Below are 6,991 nucleotides of genomic sequence, written 5' to 3' on the forward strand. Positions count from 1 at the left end.
CTGATACTAAAATATTATGATGAAAGCGGACACAACTGAACTACTGGACAGTTAAACGTTTCAGTAGCAGTGCGTACTTATGCAACGTCAACAACTCCGTCTTTTCCGGGAAATACTTGTTCAATAATACCAGTAGGCTATCGCAATAGTATAGTATACTGTAAAGCCGTTCCCTTTTAGCCAGTTATATTGGTTACTATTTAAAATGTAACGCAATCCCGTATGCAGTTAGCCGCATTTTTTGACGCAGCATTCAAACGAGTGTATTAAAGTTTGCTAGTTGATTAAAAAAACTGTTGTTGGAGGGTCATATTAAAAATATATGGGATTAAACTGTAGGTATTGTTGATAAAACATTAGGCACTCGAGTGGTTTTGACTGATCCCGTGATCAAAGTACTGCGAGTACCTCGAAAACGCCAGTGCTCACAGTAGAATATGGCGGCGATTTATGACGTCATATATTTCCCTACGGTACTGCGGCAGTATACTGGCAGTCCATAACGGAACGAACTTTTCTACAGTGATAGCACTGTGCAGTGCTTGCAGTGCATATCGGAACATACCCTACGTCTCTCCGTTGTTAATAAAAAGCCTTTAAATTACCTTTGACGAGCTCTACAGTCATATTGACGATGTGATTGTGCATCCACTTTGTAGTCCAATCAGGAAAATTGTTAGCAGGCCATTTGGGAGGGTAATAGCCGTAAATCTCTTGCTCGTGCAATGCACATACTATGAAAGTAATAAAAATATTTATTTGAAAAGTATATTATATACCAGTGGCTCCTTTGCACAGGATGCTGCTATATTATGGGTACAACAACGGCGCATGTTTCTGCCGTGAAACAGTAAAGTGTAGGCATTACTGTGTTTCGGTCTGAAGGGCGGCGTAGCTAGTGAAATTACTGGGCAAATGAGACTTAACATCATATATCTCAAGTTGATGAGCGCAGTTGTAGTGCCGATCAGAATTATTGGGTTTTTCAGTAATCCTGAGCGACAACAATGCATTGTAATGGGCAGAAACGTCCTGCTCATCTCGTCCCTTATTACAAACAAATAAATAATAAATCAACTAAAAAATATATTAAGCCTCATGAAACTTAAGTGCTTATATGAGGATTAGCGAGTTCGCTTATTCGAAACTTAAAATATTTTATTATTTAATAATTATTATTCGAAAAATATTAAATTATAATAGAAAAAAAAAATATATAAAAATAACATGACTGAATTAAATAGCAAAGCAGAGATTAAGCAAAATAAAAACAATAGAAATAATGTAAAAATTAGGCAATGAGACACCCAGGCTATGCTCATTAATAATAGGCATTTTCTAGAGTATGTGGCCATGATCAGCGTCACTCATTTCTAAGAAATATCCTAAGAGATGATTAACAATGATTTAGTATTACTCGTAAGTATCTCTAATAGAATTTGGCAAGTTATTTACGATTTTTGGCAATTTATAGAACGGACTTGTAAAAAAAAGGACTCCGCGCCGTGATATTAGCAAGTGAAGCACCTTTATGCTAGTGTGTGTGCGGTTACTTATAATGGCCGCCTATCGGCCTGTAGTAGTGTAAGTGTGTGCGTGGGGCTATGTATTTACACGTTAATCGGCTTGTTTTGGTGCTACACTGTTATGTAAGGTGACACAGTCCTTATTTTTTTTTACTAGTCCGTGGTTATAGGTTTTTAGCAACTCAAACCTAGTTTAGTTAGCCAATAAACTTATGAAAGAGACGAACAATAAACAAAAAGTTATGGGTTCAAATAGTTTTATGACTTATCATAGAAATCGAAATAAGAGTAACAACAATATTATAAATGCTAATTCCATGCGTGGTATTTTTTTTAAATGACATTAAGGGATGAGGCAAGCAGGACGTTCAGTTGAAGGTAATTGATAAGCCCTGCCCATTACAATGCAGTGCTGCTCAGGATTATTGAAATTTCTGAGCGGCTATTATAGCACTCGTCACTTTGAGACATAAGATGTTAAGGCGACACTAAATGCCGGCGACCTTGAGCGATATGAGTTCACGGCTCTTATGTAACAAAGCCAATATTTTAAAAATTCTTGCGTCGAAAATTTAACATTTTAACAGGCGCACACAGTTTAATTGCTTACAATCATTATTGATTACTAATCTCTAAATCTTATAAATGTACCTACACAAAGAAGTAAAATCTATAAAAACAACTTTTATGAGAGTAGTATAATAAACAAATGCATCATGCCGAGAAAAAACATGTTTAACTACATAGAAAACTGGTAGTTCATAATAGTTCTGGAGTGTTAACTTTAACCAACAGCAAGCATTAGCAGCATACAAGTAAGACTTAAGGGTATGTGTAGCAGGATAAAGTAGTGTGCATAGCTCCAAATGCTTTATTTTTACCACAGAACTTGTCTAAAAACACCTTGATGATGAACGTGTTTTCTGTCTACCCTTCGCCTTAAGTTTTATTTGCCCAATAATTACTTGCTACGGCGCCCTTCAGACCGAAACACAGTAATGCTTACACATTTACTGTTTCACGGCAGAAATAGGCGCCGTTGTGAATGTGTACCACACACATAATCTAGCCGGCATCCTGTGCAAAGGTAAAGGTATTGGTAAATTGCATTAGCTTTGTCTTCACTATGCCTTTTCAACTTCTACTTTCGTCTTCATCTCTCTATTCTCTTTCGTTAGGCGCTTTCAATAATTGAGCGCGTTAACGGACGCAACGCCAATATAGTTGTTTAGTTTTGTCTTTGTTATTGAACACTTTGTGGCACAGAAATCCAACAGAAGTGACGGTTTCACAGTAAACTTCTTAAAAGGCATAAAAGGCATTTATTTTCTCAAAATTGATTCCCTCAGAATTCTTTTTGATGTCATTTCTAATAACTACTAGATACTACTACCGCTTCGGAAACAAATGGCGCTCTGAGAGAGATGAAGCGGCGCAAGAAACTCTCCCAGCATTCTTTTTTTGCGCTCTTTTCAATAAAAATATACAATATTGTACAGTCATTTCTATCGCTATCTTATCTTTGGGGTAGTTACACAAAAATAACACTAAAAATTTAATTTTGTATGTTTCGATCGTATAGTACATAATTATATCAATAAAAAACGAAATATACTTACATAATAAAAATGTAAGAATCACAAACATTCTCTCTATTTAGCATAACACAAAATACGGGATATTAAATAACTAATAATTAAACACAATCAAGCAAATGTAATTACATTTAAGATATTACTATTGTTTCTCGATTTACAATAGCATTTTAATCTAATATTATATAGAATTCTCATGTCGCGGTGTTTGTAGTTAAACTCCTTCGAAACGGCTTGACCGATTCTCATAAAATTTTAAGTGCATATTGGGTCTGAGAATCGGACAACATCTTTTTTTCATCCCCCTAAATGTTAAGGTTGGTCTACACGAATTTTTTTTTTAAATTTGTTTGATTATGAGTGAGCATTAAAAATACATACAACTTCAAATTTTCACCCATCTACGATCAACAGTTACTTTTGTATCGCGATTTTAATATCGGCAATACAACGTTTGCTGGGTCAGCTAGTATTCTATAAGTACTAATACGTAAAATAAATTTCTTTGCTTATTTATACGACGTCATTAGAGCTGTAGAATTTAGGTTGACGTCTGACGTTGAATGTTTTAGTTCGTTCATTCATTCGTCGCATGAGGTAATATTTCAACCTAATCTGGATTGCATATGTGTCAAAGTGAGTGATTCAAAAAAAAAAGTTGTTACATTCTTAGCGGGAAGTGAATCGTTTGGTAATAACTTTAAAAAAAGAGTGATAACATACATAAATCAAGGGCTTAATGGTTACTTACTTATACCAAAAGACGCAACGTGTAACGGAAAAGGTATTAGTCAGGGGCGTAACCACTGGCGTATCTGCCGTATCAATATACGGGACCCTCGGGCCGCGGGGGCCTCTGACGTGCGTAAGCAAGAATTAATAAAACCTTTTGCTGCGGACCGAAAAAAGGAGAATAGTGTATATTTAATTTGAATTGTTTGTAAAGATTTTTGGATAAAGTGACAGATAGGTAAATAATTATAATGAATAAATAGTCCTTTTAATTTTATGCACACATTTTTTGTGAGAAATCGTTACCCTTCATAAGGCTTCAGACCAAGCCATTTTTTTCCCGCTTGCGCCTGTCTCTCCCCGAAGAAGGTCGCCTTCGATGAAGGCTTAGAGGGCACCTGCCCAAAGCCAACCTCAGGTGGTGTTTAATGGGTAGGCACCTAGGTTTTACGTGAGTTCCACATAACCAACGCAGACTTAGGCTAAGTTGGTATGCATGAGCAGTCACTACCTCCCTCCCTTTGTTTGGGCGCAAAAAAAAGTCAATTTTTATAAGGGGCTATAAAAATTGCCGCTACGCCACTGGTATTAATATATGTTAGTTGGTGATTACTTATCTGGAACCTATATTTTTTGACTTACAAATACCTATATATATTCGCAATATAAATAATTCAGTCAATGACATTTCATTACATTTGACAATTCATTCAATGAGCGGGTTCGAGGTACTTAATTTAAATGGCAATACAACATTCGCCCGATCAGCACTTGTTATTCAATTAAATAAGGTATTCACTTAATTTTTGAACAAAAATCCAAAATCATAACATTTGGATACTATACATAGAAAGAAGATAGAAAAGGAAAGTGAGTCTATTGTTATTGTAACCTATTTTGATTGATAAGTCGTTAACAGTCGCTATTAGGTTCTCAGTATATTGAACATTAAACCATTTGCTAACGGACACATTGAGTCATCAAAATTGGTCACCCAGTATCGAGGTGTTATATCGTCTAATATGCTACTAAATCCTAAGTCTATGCCCGAGACTGGTAAATTGATTTGAAGAGGAATCATAGGAGCGTTGCTGGCCTTTAAGGAAGGTGTACGCGCGTTTCTTAAGGAAAAAGTTTCTTGAAAACCGTACCGTGGAGGAAAGCCACACATCCAGATGGTGGTGATGATATCCTAATTTGTGGCGTGTCGTGCCAAGGTGTAATTCGGCGGCAGGAATCAGGTGAAACAGCTCTTTGGAACACTCCCCATGATAAATGCGGTAGATGATTCGATCGGTTTATTCTATCATATTGCCTCAAATCGCTATTGCGTAACCGGTCACCGCATTGCAAGTCACCAGACGACTTGTTTGTTAAATGTAAGCTTAAACGTCGACAGGACAGGTCTGTGTATCAGGCTTCCTGCTTGCTAATTTTCCGCCACGCGGTTAGGCGTGTAACTGGCGTCTAACTCACGAATTAAAACTTTTCCAGAAAAATACGGGTCCGATAGTATAATATATACCTATTAGATAATCAAATTTAAGTGGTTTCTAAATAAAATCAAATTACAAACAAAAGTAATAAAGCTAATACGAAACAATTATATTACCAGTAGGAGGCTCGTTTGCACAGGATGCCGGCTAGATTATGGGAACCACAACGGCGCCTATTTCTCCCGTGAAGGGCGCCATAACTGATGAAATTACTGGGCAAATGAGACTTAGCATGTTATGCCTCAAGAGGACGAGCACAATTGTTGTGCCACTCAGAATTTTTAGGGTTTTTCAAGAATCCTGAACGACACTGCATCAGCTGAATGTCCTGCTCGTCTCGCACCTTTTTATACGCTTTATATTAGCTTCACCTGTATTTTTATATATTTGTAACCGACTTATTTGGGCGCGATTTTGACCCACTTTGAACGGCGAGATTTCGTTCAAACTTTGTAGATTTATCGAGGACCGATGACATTACACTAATTTGATAAAATAATACTAAAAAATGAAAAATAAATAATATTTTAAAAAACTAAAAAGCACGCTTTATATAAAATTCAACTAAAAAATAGAAAATAAATTTAAATTGAAAATAGTGTAAAAAATATATATTTTATTGTAAAAAAAGCGTGGGGTGCTTTTTAAGACGCAAATAAAATTTGAAAAACACAATTTTATGAACGATGCGGGATTCGAACCCACGACCTCCGGCGTTCCGTGCCGGTGCTCTAAACCACTGAGCTAACCGTTCGATTACCGCGTCGTTATAAAATTCTGTTTGCTTTGTTCAACTCTCAGGTCGCATCGTTCATAAAATTTTGTTTTTCAAATTTTATTTGTGTATTAATCCTAGAAGTGAGGGTTATCACTTTAAAAACATAACAAATTGCTTTTTATGATATTATTAAAATAATAATTCTTCTACACCCCAAGCTTTTTTTACAATAAAATATATTTTTTTTACACTATTTTCAATTTAAATTTAGTTTCTATTTTTTAGTTGAATTTTATATAAAGCGTGCATTTTAGTTTTTTTAACTATTATTTATTATATAAAAATCATTTACGACAAATTCGATTTCAATAAGTTATGGAGTAGAGAAGATGACGTGGCGAACATAATACTATAATGTATTCAATTGAAAAGACTGATATCAGAAACTTGTAATTATTATCATAATTATTATTAATTATATTCATAATAATTATAGACAACGACCACACGCAATAGAAGACATTTAATTTAAATTGTAATCGAGTTTAAATCGAGTAACAGTGGGTACTGGTCCACTAATAAAACAGAATTTCACGAAAATGCAGAACTGTTTACTGGTGTTATTTTACTTTGGTAAGTTCTCGTGCTAATATCACAATCAATATATCAAACAATAATAATAATACTCAATAATTATGAAACGTTTCAATAACATAAGTGGGTTGTTTTATGTATTGTACTATTTGCCTAACATTGTATTGCGTTCTGTACCAACCAAAATCATTGTTTGTAAGTACCTACTTTGTTAAAATGTTAATTTCTCATGTAAGTGACAGTAGGATTTAAGAATAAAGTTATTTAAACCTAAACAATATAGATAATTAGCCAGAAACGGACTTATTGCTTTTTTTTTTAATTCTTGTG

The sequence above is a fragment of the Leptidea sinapis genome, chromosome 2 (assembly GCF_905404315.1).
Source record: "Leptidea sinapis chromosome 2, ilLepSina1.1, whole genome shotgun sequence".
Classification (NCBI taxonomy): Eukaryota; Metazoa; Arthropoda; class Insecta; order Lepidoptera; family Pieridae; genus Leptidea; species Leptidea sinapis.